A 22,167-nucleotide genomic window follows, 5' to 3' on the forward strand; every position below is an offset into this window, starting at 1 on the left:
ACCACCACCACCACCACCACCACCACCACCACCACCACCACCACCACCACCACCACCACCACCACCACCACCACCACCACCACCACCACCACCACCACCACCACCACCACCACCACCACCACCACCACCACCACCACCACCACCACCACCACCACCACCACCACCACCACCACCACCACCACCACCACCACCACCACCACCACCACCACCACCACCACCACCACCACCACCGCCGCAACCACCACCGCCACCTCCTCCTCCTCTCTCCTCCTTGTCCTCCTCCTGTCCTTGTCCCTCCTCCTCCTGTCCTCCTCCTCCTCCTCCTCTCCTCCTCCTCCTCCTCCTCTCTTCCTCTCCTCTTCTCTCCTCCTCCTCTCCTCCTCTCTCCTCTTCTCCTCTCTCTCCTCCTCTCTCTCCTCCTCCTCCTCTCTCTCTCCTCTCTCCTCCACCACCACCACCACCACCACCACCACCACCACCACCACCACCACCACCACCACCACCACCACCACCACCACCACCACCACCACCACCACCACCACCACCACCACCACCACCACCACCACCACCACCACCACCACCACCACCACCACCACTCTCTCTCTCTCTCTCTCTCTCTCTCTCTCTCTCTCTCTCTCTCTCTCTCTCTCTCTCTCTCTCTCTCTCTCTCTCTCTCTCTCTCTCTCTCTCTCTCTCTCTCTCTCTCTCTCTCTCTCTCTCTCTCTCTCTCTCTCTCTCTCTCTATACATTTCTCTTCAATTATCCCTCCCTCACGCACTACTTTCCTCCTCCCTGTTCCTCCCCTCATTCCTTTATTTCCTCTTTCCTCTGCTCCTTCCTTCCCTGCCTCCTTCATTTCCCCTCCTCAGTTCCCCGCCGCGCCTGCCCCTCCACGTCTAAATCGAGTTATTTTGGATGATGGAAGTACAAACAGTTCCTGCGGATAATATTTTCTGAGACTTGCGAGGGGAGAGAGACAGGTTGGGGCAGCGATGTGGAGTAACACACACACACACACACACACACACACACACACACACACACACACACACACACACACACACACACACACACACACACACACACACACACACACACACACACACACACACACACACACACACACACACACACACACACACACACACTTCCGCCAGTTTTTTTCACCCCTTCCCCCATAAGTGCTAACTCTGTGCAAGGGACTTATCCATCCTTGTATGAAGTACTCTTAACGTGTGTTGGGGCGTTCCACTTACACAGTTTTATTAGAAAGGGTGGAGTCTAAAGCTTTTCGTTTCATCACTTCCTCTCCTCTGATTGACTGTCTTCAGCCTCTTTCTCACCGTCGCAGTGTTGCATCGCTAGCCATCTTCTATCTCTATTTTCACGCCAATTGCTCTTCTGATCTTGCTAACTGCATGCCTTCCCTTCTCCCGTGGCCTCGCTGCACAAGATTGTTTTTTTTCCTATCATCCATATTCTGCCCACCTCTCTAATGCAAGGGTAAACCAGTACTCTTAGTCATTTATACCTTTCTTTGGTAAACTCTAGAACTCCCTGTCTACTTCAGTGTTTCCATCATCCTATGACTCATTAAGAGGGAGGTTTCAAGACATTTATCTCTTTCATTTGGCTTCTTTTGGGTTTTCTTTTTGACCTAAATAGAAACTGACATTTTTTTAAGCATTTTTTTTCTTTTCTCCTCGGGCAACTATCCCCTCTTACACACACACACACACACACACACACACACACACACACACACACACACACACACACACACACACACACACACACACACACACACACACACACACAGATGGAGAGAGAGAGAGAGAGAGAGAGAGAGAGAGTGTGTGTGTGTGTGTGTGTGTGTTTGGTGATCGCCAGTGTATTAATAAATTTGTATTTATGAAGCAGAAATAATAGTATCATTCAATGTAAATCAGATGTATTTTGTTTCATCTTTCAACATGTAACAAACTCTAGACAGGTTTTTATTCAAACAGGTGTATAGTCTTCCCTTTAATTCAGTTGCTTCGTTTTCTGTTCTTCATTTCATTGGTAAGTTCATCTCCACGAAAAGAAACTAATAAGATTTTTTATATTTTTTAATTTTTCACATTCCTCCTTTTGAGTGTGAACTTGCGTCTTAGAACACCAAATTGATCAAACAGTCTTATTATGTCCACCAAATCCATGTTTTTAGTAGTATACCTCAACATTCTCTCTCTCTCTCTCTCTCTCTCTCTCTCTCTCTCTCTCTCTCTCTCTCTCTCTCTCTCTCTCTCTCTTCCACCTCACAAACTCCTCATCCCTGTCCTCGCCACCTCGTTCCTCGCGTCACACAATGTTCCCCGATGGCTGTTGTTCTTGAAATGTGAGAGTGCGTTGTGGAGCGTACGCTACTGGTGGTGGTGGTGGTCGTGGGGGAGAGAGGAGGAGTGCTACCCGAGCGAGGATGGAAAGGAGAGACAGAGGTAACGTGTATTTGTTTGTACGTATGTGTTTGTGGGTGCGATATGCAATGTAGCAAGTGACCTGTATGAAGACTGTGGTGATGAAATTCTACTGTAGGTGCAGTGGGCTTGCTAAGTGAGGTAGGAGAAGGCCAGGGAGAAATTTGCCCATGCTGTGAATTCGAGTGACGTTGATTCGGGGTAAATGTAACCTCAATTGCAGAGTGAGCCGTGAAGGAGGACGACGGCGAGGAAGTGTGATGGAGGTGGAGAAAGATGATGTGTGTAGGGAAGGGATATGATGGAGAACAAGAACAGGTGACGCAGGAGAAGGAAGGATGAGGTGTGAGAGTGAATGAATGTAAGAGAAGGAAAGTTTTGCGGGGGAACAAATGTGATGGAGGAGAAGGATGAGAGGTGTGAATGGCTGTAGGGGTAATGAAGATTTTGTGGGGAATAAGTGTGATGGAGAGGAAGGAATTGTGATGGACAGTTGATGACTGTACATTGTGTAGCGCAGTGCAGTACCATAAAAGGTGGCGATGGTGGTGGTGGTGGTTGCGATGGTGGTCGTGCCGGATAAGGTATTCAAGAAAGCGAGTAACAGTTAGTCTGTCAGGTGTTCTTCGCTCCCTTCCATGCCGTGTTCATTCCTCCTACCTCATATAACTTAGTGTTTTATGAAGGGCTTTGTATCCTTCATCCTTTTTCAATTTTTTTTATTGATGCTGTAATGGATTTGTAATAATATTTGTAGTTCAAGTATTGTTTATGCCTCAATGTATGCTTCATTGCTTCCTATATTTATAACTATTTTTTACTATTATTGTCTTAAAGAAATATACGTATGTGTAAAACGTGTTATCTAAACCATAATAAATAAATGAAACATATGGATCGCATAACAAAGTAAAATTTGACTCTTGTAGATCACGTTGGGTGTAGATAACATACCAAAGTAGCATCAAACATTGTATAAGGGAAAAGTATAGAAGTTATTATTTAGGAGGCTCTTCTCTTCAGCTCATTATATAACAATGATCATCAGTGAGGGTTGACAGACAAGCGGTGTTATGATGGAACTCATGTCTGAAACCTAGGAAAGGTTAAGCTTACCCTGAATATGAAAGTTGAATGGCACCGAGCTTCTTGATCCTAATGACAGATACTCACTGATGTCTTTAGTAATACACTCCTTTAAAGAACTGCGGAGTGTTACCAGAACAAGCATTTCAAACCAGCTATTGCTTATTCTGAGAAAAACCAAGATCTGACACCCTTTTGAAATTCGTGCTCATAACATTACTTTTATTATAAACACCTAATATATATATATATATATATATATATATATATATATATATATATATATATATATATATATATATATATATATATATAGGTTGAATGTTGATATAGAACTGTTAATGAATGACTAACACCAGAATTACCCAACAAGTAGTGGAGTGCAAAATAGTGCGTTACATCTGAACTAATATTTTTTTTTTCATTTTTTGTATAGTTATTGAAGGAGCCAACACATGTCTCTGAAACATCCTTGTTCTCTTTAGGCATGGCAAACCAACTATTTTATATCAAGATACGGAATCCAGAAGAGTCATCCTCTTAAAATTGAAAGCCAGCTTATTTCCTTGACATCAGTCCTCTTCCCCACCAGAACTTCTCTAAAACCTTCCAGCTATGTATAGAAACTAACCTGAAGTGTATATAGAACTATCAATCAATAAAAAAAGGAAAAAAATAGACTTGATACATCTATCCAAACTGGCGTGTTACCCTTCAAACAAACATACTTTGTTTAGATACACGTTTTCGTTTTCTCTTCAATTTTAGAAAGGGTAACTTACTCTTATGATATTTGTACGTAGTTTGTTGACCATAAAGATAATGTTTTCAAGGCAGACATTAACTTGAGTGACGATGAAGTTGAACGCTGCTGAGGACGAGGTGAGGAATGAGGCAGTTTTATGTCACGAAACAGAATTTCCTCCTTATATGATTCATCAGAGAAATGTTTACTTATTCTTGCATTTTCCTACTAGTAGTAGTAGAAGTAGTAGTAGTAGTAGTAGTAGTAGTAGTAGTAGTAGTCGTCAGCAGCAGCATTTGTAATAGTAGTTGTCGTAGGTGGTTGTTGAAGGAATAAGTATATGTTTTGTGTTGGTCTGCATAGTCCATACAGATTTTTCATTAATTTATGCATGCTTGTGTGCACACAAACTTGCAAACAACCACTGCGTGCGCCTTTCTTTGACTTTTAGCAACTATCAAGACTAGAATTAATATAAGCAGCAAGGCTGAGCTGCAGAAGCAGTGAAGAAAGGGAGAGAGGAAGTATGGGAAGAAAAGAATAATTAGATAGTGATATGTATTTTTCTTGGCCTTACACTTCTTCATACGTAATGCGTACTGTACTCGTACGTATTGTTCGTGCGTCCTTCGTTAATCCTCCAATCCATCCCTTCTCTTCCTTACTCTCTGTACTACCACTTCCTATCCACTGTTATGGTAATATCTTCTCTTACTTCTGTATCTATAGTACGTAGATTCTGAGGTGACATTGTTTTATGAATTTTTCATTTCTATTCTCTTTTACCGCTTATTTTCTGCGTTTTCTCCACTTCCTTTCCCTCATCTGTGCACAGTGTAGTAAAGACGCTTGCCTGCCCAGCTAGTCATTGTTCTGCTGCACAAGTATACCCGGCCACAGCGGCGGCGGCAGTGTTGTCATGACATGGTCATGTTTTCATAGGGATTAATAATGAGTGAATGTAATGTGAGTTAAACCAATGAATCTTGCAAAAAATCGTAAAAAAAAAGATTAACTAGAATGATAATAAAAACTGAGTGACGTCAGTGGTTGTTAATCAACCTGACTAGAGTAGGGCTGGTGCTGTACTTACAGCGGTCAGCTTGTTACAGGCGCGTAGGGCTATTCGCGGAGGAAGTGCGTGGAGGAGCAGGTTGTGGTGGCGGGTGCTGTTGAGCAGTTTGGAAGCAAACTGCTTGAGGCTGGCGGCGTAGTGGTCAGCGACGGTGGCGTCAGTGCTGAGGCTGGTGCATGGTATAGTGGCAGGCGAGGGTGATGAGGCCCAGAGTGGCAGGGGTGGCGTCACTGCCTAAGGCTGGCGGTGTAGTGCAGTGCTTCCATAGCGTGGAATTTTTATTCTTTATATCAGTTGCCAAATTTCTTTAGATATCCTTATATTAAAGATGAGATTTACTTAGAAATTTTCTTGAACGTGAAATTTTATTTCCTCGTCATTAGTATATATATATATATATATATATATATATATATATATATATATATATATATATATATATATATATATATAATCTTTGATGTCTGAAATCATTAATAGTAAGTTTCTGAAATATGCTTCCCGTTTCATGTCGATTGAGTTTGAATTAAATGAAGATTCAATTGGTCTTGTCTCCATATCTATCTATCTATCTATCTATCTATCTATCTATCTATCTATCTATCTATATATATATATATATATATATATATATATATATATATATATATATATATATATATATATATATATATATATGTGTGTGTGTGTGTGTATATATATATATATATATATATATATATATATATATATATATATATATATATATATATATATATATATATATATATATATATATATATATATATATATATATATATATATATATATATATATATATATATATATATATATATATATATATATATATATATATATATATATATATATATATATATATATATATATATATATATATATATATATATATATATATATATATATATATATATATATATATCCATTCATTCAAATTCATTCAGAATTTGCAGGCTGGTTGCTATAATAATATCCTCACTCAAGCTATCCCAAATTTCCACAATTATATGTGGCAAACTTTTTTATTTCTCTTAACACTGACTTTATTCACATGTATGTAGAGAAAATGTTTTTTGCGCGCGTAATATTTTTTTCATTGTAAGTTTGTTCATGATATTTGACACAAGTACTAACATAGCTAATTTATGTCAATATGTGTGTGTGTGTGTGTGTGTGTGTGTGTGTGTGTGTGTGTGTGTGTGTGTGTGTGTGTGTGTGTGATTTAGTTTGTTTGTATGTCCAGATGAAATATTTTCTGCAGGACGAAACAGCGCAACTAATAAAACTAAGAAAAAAGTGTTTTACTTAAATATATCAGTGAATTGGTTATACAAGAGAGAGAGAGAGAGAGAGAGAGAGAGAGAGAGAGAGAGAGAGACTAGCTGATTCTGAAGCTCATTGCTATAATTATTATATTTTCCTAATGTAAAAAGATGATTGACTTACTTCAATAAAGAGTCTAAAGGAATTACAGAAGCAGGCAGGAAGTTCAGTAGATGAGATAAAAGAAAAACATTACATGTTAACACTACATTTTCAAATAGTACAGGTGTCTGAAATGTACCTTAGTATTTGTGCCTACCAATTTGCAATCAATACATCTCTTCGATGACATTTTGTGAAGCCTCTCCACGTTTTACCCCGCCTCCCCTTAGGGTCTGGCGCCGCCGTTGCACGGAATGAATGAAGGAAGCAAATCAAAGAAAAGAGAATGAAGGAAGGAGATTGAATAGATGAGAATGAAGGAAAGAGATTGAAGAGATGAGAAGAAAATAAAAGGAATGAGAAGGAAAGGAGGCGAGACAAACTGAAGACAGAAGCAAAGCATCGATACAGAGATTCAAAGCTACGAAACCCACCTTAGCAAACATAAAAACACACATAACCACATACCCAAGAATGAATACAATGAAAACAAATACTTACTCATGATTTATCAACACCTTTTTTTTTTATGTAGCAGCGACTGTTACACTCACAGGACAAAAATATTAAGATATAAAAGTAAAAGGTCGGTTAATCTTCGGTCCTTTGAGGGCTTCACTTCAGTCACTTCAGTGCTCGCTGGACAGTGGCAGGAGGAGAGTATTGTTATATCGCTGTTGAGAATATAGTTATTTTCTGGCCAAATACTTGATCCAATACTACAACGGGACGCAGGGAAGAGGAGAGAGTAAGGTCAGTGAGTACCATGACGTGTTTCCATATTCATTGTGGTGACTATTTGGTGATTTTATTTATCAGAGTAGTGTGAGACGTGTCGCAATTTTAGCGACTTCAGTAAATATTTAGCGACAAATTTGGCGACAAGGGAGTTGACTGACAAGGTTCACCTGTAGGGGCCACATAATTGTTGTATATTGATTTTGAAAAGTGAGGCGAACATCAATAAGTGAATAAACAGAGGACAATTAAAAGTTTGATTGTTCTGTCGACACGTGCAAAAAGGACGTTAGTGTCAGACGCTTCAATCCTATCTACCCCATGCATGTTTAGGGGAGCCATGGAATGAATGTAGGGTGACAGTTACACAAGGGAGGATGCGAGAGAAAGAATGAACTGAGAACTATAGGCCAATTGTGTTTGTGAATACAGCTAGTAAAGTTTTCATTGCACTGTTTTGAATGAGAGATTAAGTGGATTGAGAGAGCTGGAGTGATGGATGACGAACATAATTAATTCCGTGTGAATAGGAGAGCAGAGGATAAGATGTTTATAATTAATGAAATGATTGAAGGAAAGCAAAAGGATAGTATAGTAAGTTGTTCTTAGGTTTTATAGACATAGAGGAAGCTAATTATAGAGTGAGTAAAGAAATGGTTGCTAGAGTTGTAGAAAAGATTAGGTTTGAATACAAAGGTACCTAGCTAATTAGCTAGTGCAAAGTATGTGTGTGGACACAAGAGCTAGATACAGACAAGGAGATCTGGAGATCTAGAAACAAACCAGGTGAAGAGTGAGAGAGAAGTGAAGCAAAGATCACCAAGCCTTTTTAAGCTACATTTTTAGTAGCTAGAAGGAGAAGAATGAATCAGAAGCAAGTGTGGGAAATGATATTGTGGTAATGATCGAGTGAATGTTAAGATGAGCTCCAAAGTTTATTTGATATTGTAAATGGGTACAGAAGGGACTTTGGTGTGAAAGTTAGCTGTGAGAAAAGCAAGATAATGATAGTGAATAAATTAAAGGATGAAAGAAATTTAGTGTGAAGACTGGGATGGAACGAGTTGCAGCACGCAGGTGAATACCAGTAGTCCCATACTCAGGGGTGTGCAGGAGTATGAGAGAAAGACAATTCTAATTATACTGTAAAAGGGCCAAACTGCCTCTGAAATGCATCGTAGTTTTTTTTTTTCTTTTCGTAATAGTTTGATAAAAATTTATTTCCTATGTGGTATTTATAAATCATGTTATTTGTTTATTTATTTAGTATTTACTAGTGAATTTAATTTTAATACCCTCGTTGAATCACAAGGAAATGAAACAGATAGTTTCTTAAGTCTAATTTTCAATCTCTAGAACACCACCTCATCTTTTCCTCATTGAAGCACAGCAGTGGGTGTGTGAGGCAATTGACAGTAGCCCCTTTTCTGTTCCCTCTTACTTTCGCTAACCTCATTTTCATTCCAAAGCTGGATGCTGCATCTGTGCTCAACAACTTGACTTGCTCTCCTGCCCATGCTCTTGAATCTTCTAAACTTTCTATCATCTGGCTACTGCTTCAGAGTCACTCTAACTATATTTATCTGTGCTGTCTACCTCTTTCTTAATTCCTCTGAGTATAAGTAATTCTTTGACTATTTAGTTTCCAATGTGGAACACATTATATATGTCTCTATCTTTTCACAGAGACCTTTATCCTTGGAGACTTCACTGTTCATCACCAGCTTTGGTTTTCCTCTCCCTTCATTGACCATTCTGAAGAACTAGCCTTTAACTTTGCTATCCTCAATGACCTAGAGCAACTGGTGCAACATCCCACTCATAATTCTGACTGTCTTGGAGATGTGCCCAATGTCCTTGAACTTTTCCTAACTTCTAATCCCATCTTCTTCAGTGATGCTTGACTATCCCTATCTTCCAAACTGAATACCTTCAGTCCATCCTTTACTTTTTTTTATGCAAGAGGGAAAACTGGCGAAAGACGAAAAATGATCTAACAAAAGATGCCCATTAAGATGCCAGTCTCCAGACAGGGTCAAGAGAGTTAGCCAGACTAATGGGATAAATGTCTTGAAACCTACTTCTTAAATGAGGTCGTCATATATAGATGGAAATTCAGAAGCAGATAGGAAGTTCCAGAGTTTACTAGAGAATGGGATGAATGATTGAGAGTACTGATTAACTTCTCCATTAGAGAGGTAGACAGAACAGGGGTGAGAGGAAAAAGAAAGTCTTGTGCAGTGAGGCAGGTTGCAGGAAGATGGGAGGCATTGGGTTTAGGGTTGCCATATATGAACTATGAAAATTCCGGACACCTTCACTAACACCTGATTATGGTCTTGATATGATACTGGAAAACATGTAAATTAATTAAAAGAAACTCAACTTATTTACCTTTGCATATGGCTGATAATCATGTGACTGTAAGTCATTAATGCCTTTATGTGCCAGTGAGACAAATTATCCTGGTTGTAAGTCATTAATGCCTTTATGTGCCAGTGAGACAAATGATCCTGGTTAACACACCAAATACTCAGCTTTCCACTCATCCCTGCCTTTTTTGAAGCACGGGAGTTTGTTCTGCATCTCTTTCGTTTGGGCATCTTGACAAGAACAAGTAATAGTTGCAATGACAAGGTCACAAGGCTGCAAACTGTAATCCAAACTGACCCTTATCAGAGCTGGTTAATTAAAGACTGGGGCTTGACATGAGGCAGCGTTGGGAAGGCTGCGAGCACCGACTTCATACAGGACCCATACATGTCAGAGTCTTGACCAAAACCAAACCAAAGCAGCTGCCACTTGGTGAACCCGTCTCTCTCTCTCTCTCTCTCTCTCTCTCTCTCTCTCTCTCTCTCTCTCTCTCTCTCTCTCTCTCTCTCTCTCTCTCTCTCTCTTTCTCATCATTTCAACCCAAGGAAATTTAATAAATGTGATTTTTTTAACAGTTACTGATGGAAGGTGAAATTCCGGACATCCCCGGATGCAGATTTCGTTATCTGAATTCCGGACATGTCTGGGAAAATCTGGATGCATGGCAACCCTAATTCAGTTAGCAAGATCAGAAGAGCTGTTGGCATAGAAATAGCAGTAGAAGATAGCAAGAGATACAACATTGGATTGGTGAGGAAAAGGCTGAAGATAGTCAGAGGACAGGAGTTAAGACTTATGTAAAGCATTTGATTCCACTCTCTAGAAAAGAAGTATGAGTGGAACCCCCCATGCACATGGGCAGATAATACCCGTGTACAGAGTTTGCGGTGGAGAGGGATTGAGAAAACTGGTGGAGACAACTCAGAACAACTAACTTCATAGAAACTTTTTTTAATATGAGAAACTATTTTAATATGAGATGAGAAGTAAAGTTTCTAGTTTAGATTATGAGTAAAGGACAGACTGAGGATATTCAGCATAGAAAATGGTAACAGTTGTGTCATTCAAGAAGAGGAGATAGTTGTCTGGAAGGTTGTGTGTGTCCGTAGCTGGAGGAATTGAGTTTTTGATGCATTGAACTTGGTTTTCTCTGCTCTAATCAGAAATTTTAGAGAGATCACATCTTTTCTATCTGTTCTTTTCCCACTCACACTTACTGCACCCATTATTTTGTTCGATCTTCCTATCATTTATCCTTCCCTTCCACATATTCACATCACTTCAACCTCATTACAAGCTTGTCTTTCACCACATTGAACAGTACACTTAACCCTCGGCTATTGCGCCCAATTGGGGCTGAAATAGCCGCGCTATAGCCGAAAAAGCGATAGCCGAATTGATCTTGGCAGGAAGGCGGTTTTGGCCAATGAGCGCTCAGATATCCCATGATGTCATGGCTGGACGCACGATAGCAGGCATCTGAGGTCGCGATAATGAAATTTTAGCAGCTTTTTTATGGGTGCGTGATAGCAATAAACGCGATAGTGGAAGTCGCGAAAGCCGAGGGTTGACTATTATTCTCTCACAATCTCCTCTCATTTTCTGTTCTTCTCATCCTGAACATCCATTATTATATTTCTTTTATTCAGTGTACAAAGTCAGTATGAAGTTGTTTTATTAACAAGTTTGTTTTCTCTTTTCAGGTTCAAAGGAATTTCAACACAACAGTGCCAGTCAACAAATACAGATAAGAACTGACTGCTATTCTCTGTGAATTTACCATGTCCAACAGGTTTGTGTGTGTATTTACCTAATTGTATTTACCTAATTGTAACATACGGGAAAAGAGCTATGCTCGTGTTGTCCCGTCTCCATATCTATTAATGTCCAGCTTTTTCTTAAAATCATGAATATTCCTTGCGTTGACCACTTCCACGTCTAAACTATTCCATGCTTCCACCCTTCTATGAGGGAAGCTATATTTTTTCACATCTCTCCTATAAGTGGCCATTTTAGTTTTTCCCATGCCCTCTCGACATTCTTCCATTCCACATACACAGATCTTCCCTATCCATTTTTCCATGCCAATCATCACTCTGTATATTGCTATCAGGTCTCCCCTTTCTCTTCTGTTTTCCAGGGTTGGAAGTTGCATTCTTTTCAGTCTGTCTTCATAAGTCAAATCTCTTAAGTCAGGCACCATTTTCGTTGCAGCCCTCTGTACTTTCTCTAGTTTCCTTATGTGTTTCTTTAAGTTCGAGCCCACTGTATTGTTGCATATTCAAGCCTCGGTCTTATCATTGCAGTAATTATTTTCTTCATCATTTCTTCATCTAGATATACGAACGCCACTCTTATGTTCCTCAATAAGTTCAATACTTCTCCAATTATTTTGTTTATATGTCTCTCTGGCGATAGGTCATTGGTAATTGTCACCCCAAGGTCTTTTTCTTCATGACTGGTTTTATGTCTTCATTTCCTATCTTGTACATACTCCTGATTCTTCTTTCACTCTTGCCAAACTCTATTTTCTTGCATTTTGTCGTGTTGAACTCCATTTGCCATGTACAGCTCCATTTCCATATTCTGTCCAAGTCTTCCTGGAGTAGTTCGCAATCTTTGTCACATCTCACTTTTCTTAACAATTTTGCATCGTCTGCAAATAGGCTCACATAACTGGACACCCCATCCACCATGTCATTTATGTAGACTGCGAACATTACTGGTGCCAACACTGATCCCTGTGGAACTCCACTCTCCACCAATCCCCATTCTGATGGTCTGTCCTTAATTATTGTTCTCATTTCTCTTCCTACCAAAAGTCTTCCATCCATTTTAGTAAACTGCCATGCACTCCTCCTACCATTTCAAGTTTCCAGATCAGTCTCTGGTGTGGTACCTTATCAAAGGCCTTTTTTAAATCCAGATATATTCCATCAGCCCAACCATCTCTTTCCTGTATTACATCTATCACCCTCGAATAGTAACATATCAGGTTTGTCGTGCATGAACGCCCTTTCTAAAACCAAATTGACACTCACAAAGTATGTCATTTTTCTCCAAGAAGTCTGTCCATCTATTCTTCACCACCCTCTCACACATCTTAGCTACCACACTTGTAAGTGACACTGGTCTATAGTTCAATGGGTCTCTCTTGTTACCTGATTTATAGATTGGGACAATGTTAGCTCTTTTCCAGTCTTGGGGCACTACACCTTCCCTTAATGAGGCATCAATTACTTCACAAACTTTTTCTGCCAATTGCTCCCTGCATTCTCTTAAAATCCATCCTGATACCCCATCAGGTCCCACAGCTTTTCTCACTTCTAAACTCCCCATCATGTTCTTGATCTCCTCCACAGTTACTTGAAACTCCTTCATAATCCCTTTCTGTTCCATTACCAGTGGTTTGTCAAAAGCAGTCTCCTTTGTGAATACCTTCCGAAAGCATCCATTCATAGCCTCTGCCATTTCCTGGGATCTTCACTGCATACTCCATTTACTTCTAAACTTTCAATACTTTCTCTATTTTTGATGTTGTTGTTCACATGTCTGTAAAAAGCCTTGGTTGGTCTTTACATTTATCAATTATATCCTTTTCTTGTTTCTTTCTTTCTTCTCTTCTAATCAACACATATTCATTTCTTGCTCTTTTGTAACTTTCCCACTGCTTAATCCGTCTTTTCCTTCTCCACCTCTTCCATGCATCCTCTTTTCTTGTTCTAGCCTTTTCACATCTATCGTTAAACCAGTCCTGCTTTCCAACTTCTCTATGTTGTCTTATTGGTACAAATTTTTCTCACCTTCTTTGTATATTTTTATAAATTCCTTCCACTTTTCATTTGCTCCTTAGCACTCTTGAATTTCATCCAATTTGTCTCTTGAAAGAATTTCTTTAGGTTTCCAAAATCTGTCTTGGCATAATTCCATCTTCCCACTTTATATTCTTCATTTCTTCTAGATTTCTCTTCGTCTATCACCTTGAACTCCAAAACTGCATGATCACTCTTTGCTAAAGGGCACTCCACCCTCATCTCCTCAATGACCATTGGCTCTGTACTAAAGACCAAGTCCAGTCTTGACGATGCTCCCTCTCCTCCAAACCTAGTATCTTCTTTGACCCACTGAGTTAACACATTTTCCATTGCCAGTGTCAATAGTGTATTTCCCATGTTGTCTCTGATCCTTCCATTGACCAGTCCTCCCAACACACCTCTTTACAATTAAAATCTCCCATCATTATAGTTCGTTCACAGCCACCCAACATTTCTTCCAGACATGTTCCTGTATCACTTATCATTTCTTCATATTCCTGTACTGACCATGCATTTGTCTTAGGTGGTACGTACACCACTATGTAGTGCCTCTTTTTCCTTCATTAGTTTCTGCTCTGATCTTTAGCACTTCTGCCTTTCCCATACCTTCTTTCACTTGATCCACCTTTATATCTTTTTTAACCAGCAACATCACTCCTCCTCCCATCTTACCTACTCTATTTCTTTTCCAAACATTATATTTCCCTTCTCCAACCATCATCAGGTCTTCTCCCTCTCTCAGTTTTGTTTCAGTAAGACCCACAATATCTGGGTTCTTGTCCCTCAAGTAATCGTTGAGTTCTAAAATCCCGATATCACTCCATTTATGTTGGAATACATTACATTCGCTCATATGTAAGTTTCTTTAGTCCTTTCTTGCTGTACTTTTCTGGGTTATGAACCACTTCCTCAGTCTCATATCCAAGATTCTCCAGAAAAACTCTTTCTTCTCTTCTGTCCTCTCTTCATTTTTTTTCAAAGCCTCCTTTCTCAACTCATTTAACATTTGTGTGTGTGTGTGTGTGTGTGTGTGTGTGTGTGTGTGTGTGTGTGTGTATTTACCTAGTTGTATTTACTAGTTTTAGTTTTACAGGGCCTGGGCTTTATGTTCGCGTGGCCCCGTATCCATGTCTACATTATCCAGTCTTACTTTAAAACTATGCACACTCGTTGCAGACACTACTTCTTCATTCAAACTGTTCCACGTCTCAACACATCTTTGCGGGAAACTATACATTTTAATATCTCTTACACATCTTTCCTTCCTCAGCTTCTTAATATGCGATCTTGTGCTTCGATTGGCATATTCTTCTCTCAGGATCAGATACTTATTGTCCACTTGGTCCATTCCATTTATCAATTTATAAACTTGTATGAGATCCCCTCTCTCCCTTCCCTGCTCCAATGTTTGAAGATCCATAGACTTTAGTCTCTCCTCATATGTCATCCCTTCAAGTTCTGGGACCATTCTTGTAGCCATTTTTGTAGTCTCTCCAGCTTCCTTATGTTTCTTTTTGTGAGGGGTACACACTACTCCTGCATATTCCAATCTGGATCTTATTATAGTACTTGTCAGTTTTTTCATCATTTCTTTGTCCATGTAATGAAATGCTTTTCCAATATTCCTTAGCAAATTGTATGTCTCTATGAAAATTCTATCAGTGTGTGTGTGTGTGTGTGTGTGTATTTACCTAGTTGTATTTACCTAGTTGTAGTTTTACAGGGCCTGGGCTTTATGCTCGTGTGGCCCTGTCTCCTTATCTACACTTATCCAATCTTGCTTTAAAAGTATGCACACTCATTGCAGACACTACTTCTTCATCCAAATTGTTCCACGTCTCAATACATCTCTGCGGGAAACTATATTTTTAATATCTCTCAGACATCTTCCTTTCTCAGCTTTTACTATGCGATCTTGTGCTTCGGATGTCATATTCTTCTCTCAGGATCAGTTTCTCATTATCCACTTGGTCCATTCCGTTGATCAATTTATAAACTTGTATCAGGTCTCCTCTCTCCCTTCTTTGTTCCAGGGTTGGTAGATCCATAGCCTTTAGTCTCTCCTCATATGTCATCCCTTCAAATTCTGGAACCATTCTTGTAGCTATTTTTTGTAGCCTCTCCAATTTCCTTATGTGTTTCTTTTTATGAGGGGTCCACACTACTCCTGCATATTCCAATCTGGGTCTTATTATAGTACTTATCAATTTCTTCATCATTTCTTTGTCCATGTAGTGAAATGCTATTCCAATATTCCTTAGCAAATTATATGTTTCTCTAAAAATTCTATCAATATGGCTTACTGGTTGATTGTTTTCTTCCATTGTCACTCCTAAGTCCTTTTCCTTTTTTACTTTCTCCAGTTCTACTCCATCTCCCATCTTATAGATTCCCACAGGTCGTCTTTCACTCTTTCCCATTTCCATGACATGGCTTTTGTTCACATTGAATTCCATTTCCACTTTTACTCCATTCCCAGATCTTATTTAGGTCTTCTTGCAGTATTTCACAATCCTCCTTTTGCTTTATAACTCTGCACAGTTTCGTATCATCTGCAAACAGATTTATGTAGCTGTTCACTCCTTCTGGCATGTCGTTAATATAAATGAGAAAAAGTATTGGTGCCAATACTGACCCCTGTGGCACTCTGCTTTCTACTGCTCTCCACTTGGACTTCATATCTTTAACTACCGTCCTTATTTCTCTCCCCCTCAAATAATTTTCTATCCATCTCAATGTGCTTCCTTTTAAGCCACCCTTCTCCTCTAACTTCCATAGTAATCTTGCATGTGGCACTTTGTCAAATGCCTTTTTTAAATCCAAATAAATACAGTCAACCCATCCTCTCTCTTGTACTCTATCAACTATTCTAGAATAGAAACTCAATAAATTAGTTACACAAGACCGTCTTTTCTAAAACCAAATTGGCTATTTGATATTAATTTGTTGTCTTCAAGGAACTCGATCCATTGTTTCTTTATTATTCTTTCACACATCTTGCATATTACACTAGTTAGTGATACCGGTCTGTAATTTAAAGGTTCTTCCTTCCTTCCACTCTTATATATGGGAACCACCTCAGCTCTTTTCCATTCTACTGGTACTGTTCCATTTTCTATTGAGCATTTTATGATGTTGTATATAGGACTTGCTAGTTCTTCCCTACATTCTTTCAGTATTCTGCCTGAGACTTCATCCGTCCCATTGCCTTCTCTTCATCCAGTTCCTTCATTAACTCTTTTATTTCAAGCTTGGTTACTTTAATCTCTTTCATATAGATTGTCTCTATTACCCTGTGGCCTTTCAAATTTGGATTCCTTAGTAAAGACCTCCTGGAATTTATTATTTAATAGTTCTGCCATACTTTTGGGTCTTCCACCATCCGTTCTCTCCTTTTAACCTTTCTATTGTTTCTTTTGCCTAATTTTTCCATTTATGAATCTGTAGAACAATTTTGGTTGCTCCTTACATTTTTCGACAATGTCCTTTTCAAAGTTCTTTTCCTCTTCCTTCCTCACCTTAACATATTCATTTCTTGCTGCCTTGAAGTTTTCCTTATTTACTGGATTTCTATTTCTCCTCCACCTTTTCCATGCTCCATCTCTTTTCTCCTTTGCCCTAGCACACCTTGCATTAAACCAATCTTTCTTTCCTTCTTCTTTAGGTCTATATTTTGGGACATATTCCTGACTCCTGTTTTGTATATTTCCAAAATAAGTTATACTTCTCTTGCATCGTCTCTGAGTTTTCCATCTCCTCCCAGTTTACGTTTTTAAAATAGTTCTTGAGATTCTCAATATCAGCCTTTCTGTAATTTAATTGGTCTCCTTTGTATGAATCGTCTCTATCTTCCTTTCCCTCTTCTATATCCATTTCTAATATTACATGGTCACTCTTTCCCAATGGGCACTTATATCTTATATCATCATTCATTTGTATAGCCCTTGTAAAAATTAGGTCCAATCTCGCCGGCTCATCGTTTCCTCTGAATCTTGTGCATTCCTTTACTCTGGTCCATCATATTGTCTATCATTAGGTTCAGGAATCTTTCTCCCAGGCTTCTTCCCCCATACCACTTTCATAATTTTCCCAGTCCACTTCTTTACAGTTGAAATCTCCTACTAATATCACTTTCTCCTTTAACAATTCTCATTAGACTCCTTATTGTGTCATTTATCATGTCTTTATATTCTTGATTGGTCCATGAATTTGTTTTTGGTGGCACATGTTACAATGATTGTTAACTCTTTTTTATTAATATGCATCTTGCATACAGTACTTCTGCTTTTCCTTCCCCATATTCCACTTGGTTTATCACTATCTCCTTCCTTAACATTATCATGACTCCTCCTCCTCCTTTACCCCCTCTGTCTCTTCTCCATACATTATACCTATTATCCAAGTTTATTTTGATTGCCTCATTTAGTTTTGTTTCAGCCAGGCATACAATATCCGGATTTTCTTTCTTTATGTAATCTCTTAATTCTAATTTACTTGATAAAACCCCGTCTATGTTCTTATACATCATTTTTAGTCTCTTGCCTTTATCATTTTTAGTTAAACTTGTTCCACTTTTTTCTCTTCCTTCTTGTTTATATACCATTTCCTTATCCTGTCTCCTAAAATTCTCCAAAAAAATGCTTTTTTCCTCTTCTGACCTTTCATTATTTTTTTCCCTTACTGCTGCTGCCAGTTCATTGTATCTCTTCCTTTCTTCCTCATTTCTATTTTTCTTTATATAGATATTCTTGCAGCCTTCTGCTTCTCTAAGTTTTGTTGTTCTATATAATATTTCTTCTGTTGCTGCTTGTGATTTTTAGTAGTATTTTATTTGGTCTCATTTTTCCTTCTTGATATGGTCCTATTCTGTTTATTTCTTCTACTTCCTCTTCCAAGGTCTGCCTATCTTCATCGTTTAGATTTTTTAGTAGGTCTTTGACTGATTTCATTTCTTCTTTTTCTCTTGGTCTATATTTTATATATTTTTTTTTTTATTCCAAATATGACTACACTCTACTTTTTTTCTGCAATTTCTCTAACTAGATTTTCTTTTGTCTTGAGGACTCCTATCATTTTGTTTGTCATATTTTCTTTTTTTTCTTTTAGTTGTTCTTGAATCACCTGAAAATCAGCCTTATCTTTCTTATCTTGGACTCTCCATGCTTGTACTTAATCATGTTTTGTACTCTTTCCTCTTCTTTGTTTACTACATCTTTCAGCTTCTCTTTTTCTTTCTCGGCTTTACCGAGTCCTTCTTCCATCTGCTTTTTGTAGTTAGCTACTTCCTTTTTCAGTTCTTCGTTTTCCGCTCTTAGCCTAGCTTTGTTTTCTTCCACTTTTTTTTATCCTTTCTCTCAGTTTTATAAACTCTTTTTTCCTGTTCTTCATTCTCTTTCATTTCCTTACTCTCCTTTATCAATTTATCTAGTTTATGTTCAATAGTCAACACTCTCTAAGTAGTGAAGTATTCGCTGTATCGAAACCTTCGAATGCGCTCTCTCCCTCACCAACATAGTCTCATCATCAGCTTTTATTCTTTCCCTAGTCTCATATCTGCATTTTGATGGAATCTCTTTTTTACTCATGATTCTTTAACAGTTGATTTCATGAAAAATGAGTCCATACTACTTGCCCAGGCCACTGTAAAGAAATGTGTGTGTGTGTTTCACTGTTTGATCTGCTGCAGTCTCTGACGAGACAGCCAGACTTACCCTCAACAGCTCAGAGCTCATCATTTCCGATCTTCGGATAGGCCTGAGACCAGGCACACACCATACACAGGGACAACAAGGTCACAACTCCTCGATTTACATCCCGTACCTACTCACTGCTAGGTGAACAGGGGCTACACGTGAAAGGAGACACACCCAAATATCTCCACCTGGCAATCAATCCTCTCTTGTATTTACCTAGTTGTAGTTTTACACCTCTTTATGCTCTTGTGTCTCTCATATCTACATGTCTGTGTGTGTGTGTATTTACTTAGTTGTATTTACCTAGTTGTAGTTTTACAGGGCCTGGGCTTTATGCTCGTGTGGTCCCGTCTCCATATCTACACTTATCCAATTTTTCTTTAAAACTATGTACACTCTTTGCTGATACCACTTCCTCACTCAAACTGTTCCAAGTCTCAACACATCTTTGCGGGAAACTAAATTTTTAACATCTCTCAGACATCGTCCCTTCCTTAGTTTCTTACTATGCGATCTTGTGCTTCTAAAGTCATATTCTTCTCTCAGGATCAGTTTCTCATTATCCACTTCATCCATTCCGTTAATCAATTTATAAACTTGTATCAGATCCCCTCTCTCTCTTCTCTGCTCCAAGGTTGGTAGATCCATTGCCTTTAGTCTCTCCTCATATGCCATCCCTTTAAATTCTGGAACCATTCTTGTAGCCATTTTTTGTAGTCTCTCTAGTGTGTGTGTGTGTGTGTGTGTGTTTTACCTAGTTGTATATTACAGGGTTTGAGCAGGGCTCATATTAACCTGTCTCCATGTACTTCAATCCAACTTTTCCTTAAATGTATGCCATTCCATGTGGAAAAATTAATGTTCTCCAGACACTGACTTCCATTTCTCCATCAGATTATTTGAACTCAAAACCACTATTTTTCAAGTTAGTACCTGATCAGGCCACTTGAGGGGTGTAGTATTCATGTGGAAGTTTTATCATGCAAAACTAACCTCTATGTTCCCACTACCAAAGCATGAAAATAAATGTTTTCCAAGTGCCAAACACAATGTTCAGTCGTGGTGGGGTGCAAGCAAGCCACAGAGGCTCTCCTTTTAAACCTCCTACACGTAGTATTCGTACAAAGCTCTTTTTATTTTCTGCATAAAAACATGGATTACAGTGTCAACCATGAGCTTGAGTGATACCAGTGTGGAGCTTGATATTGCAGCCAAGCATACCAAGAAGGTAAAACAATCTAAATGTGCATATTTTTAATTCATAAAAGTTTATTAAAAATCAGGATTTGGATATAAATTGCTGAAACTTTGTTAGTATGTTTAGACTACAGACTTGTTTTCCTAAACACACTCAGTTTCATATTTTTTCAAAATCTCACTCATTTCTCATCTCTTTCATAATTACCATTTTGTTTTCCATCACCCTGCCCCACAAACAAACTCAAGCATATACTTTAAAAAAGTAGATATTGACCTGATTAACATTATATTTTAGGTTTTAGGTTAAAAACTTGAGTATACTTTAAAAAGGTAGATATTGATCTGATTAATATTATAGGTTTTAGGTTAAAATAACAAGTATTAACTTCACACAATATCTTAAAACATGAATACTGCATATATACACCCTGACATCACTGACAGAAGATGGAGATAGAGGAGAAGACACTGTCAGTGATGCCAGGTCTTGTCTGTCCTTTCATCTATCTCCATCTTCTGTCATTGATGCCAGGTCTTGTCTGCATCTTTCCTTTATACTTTATTATCTTGTACATCATTAATATATTTCCTCCCTCAGGTCTATCTTTCAAAGTTGGTAGTCCCATTTTCCTCAATCTTTCTTTGGGACAGTCTGTCTTTGTAGCAGTCCTTGGATTCTTGTCTGTCCTTTCATCTATCTCCATCTTCTGTCATTGATGCCAGGTCTTGTCTGCATCTTTCCTTTATACTTTACTATCTTGTACATCATTAATATATTTCCTCCCTCAGGTCTATCTTTCAAAGTTGGTAGTTCCATTTTCCTCAATCTTTCTTTGGGACAGTCTGTCTTTGTAGCAGTCCTTGGATTCTATCTAATTTCTTGATATCATTTTGCATGTGTGGAGACCACACTGTTGCTGCATATTCAAGCTTGGTTATGATCTTTTTCATCATACTCTTGGGCATGTAAATAAATGCCACCCTGATATTTGTTGGTGTCTGTGTGCACAACTTCTATTCACTCAGTCTATCTATAATTATTTATATATTATTGCTACCGCTGCTAGTACTACTACTTTTCTTATTACGATCAGTACATAGTAAATTGTCATTATTACTAGCCCAGTATAATGTCCATGACCTTTGCCGCAGAACTCCCTGGACTGTTCCTGACTTCATTACATATGTGTTCTTCCTTATAGATCAGTTTTTAAGTGATTTTTTTCTTATTACTTATTTATCATGATTTTTCATTCACTCCCTAATCTTCCTTCCATTTCTCATTCATTTATAATGTTTCATCACCATCCTCATTTTTTTATTCATGGTCATAATTTGTTACCTACTCATTCCAATAATTTAATTTCTCATTCATTTTTTGTTTTATGTTTATTATTCTCTATTACTCCATTCATCACCACATTATCATTTTCTATAGCACAATTGTCATCATATCAGCACAAAGCACCCATTACAGTGTGTCTATGTATGTGATATCTAGGCTACTGTGTGTGATTGTGTTACTTACTACTGTGTGTGT

The 22,167-nt window shown here is 38.5% G+C and overlaps 1 long non-coding RNA gene across 1 annotated transcript; it reads left to right on the forward strand.

Moving 5' to 3' along the window:
* The first annotated feature begins 7,466 nt into the window (after positions 1-7,466).
* Positions 7,467-21,800, forward strand: LOC123518910. Its single transcript, XR_006678910.1, has 3 exons — positions 7,467-7,561; positions 11,623-11,711; positions 21,780-21,800. It is a non-coding gene; the product is annotated as an uncharacterized LOC123518910 (long non-coding RNA).
* The last annotated feature ends 367 nt before the right edge of the window (positions 21,801-22,167 follow it).

The sequence above is a fragment of the Portunus trituberculatus genome, chromosome 44 (genome assembly GCF_017591435.1).
Source record: "Portunus trituberculatus isolate SZX2019 chromosome 44, ASM1759143v1, whole genome shotgun sequence".
Classification (NCBI taxonomy): domain Eukaryota; kingdom Metazoa; phylum Arthropoda; class Malacostraca; order Decapoda; family Portunidae; genus Portunus; species Portunus trituberculatus.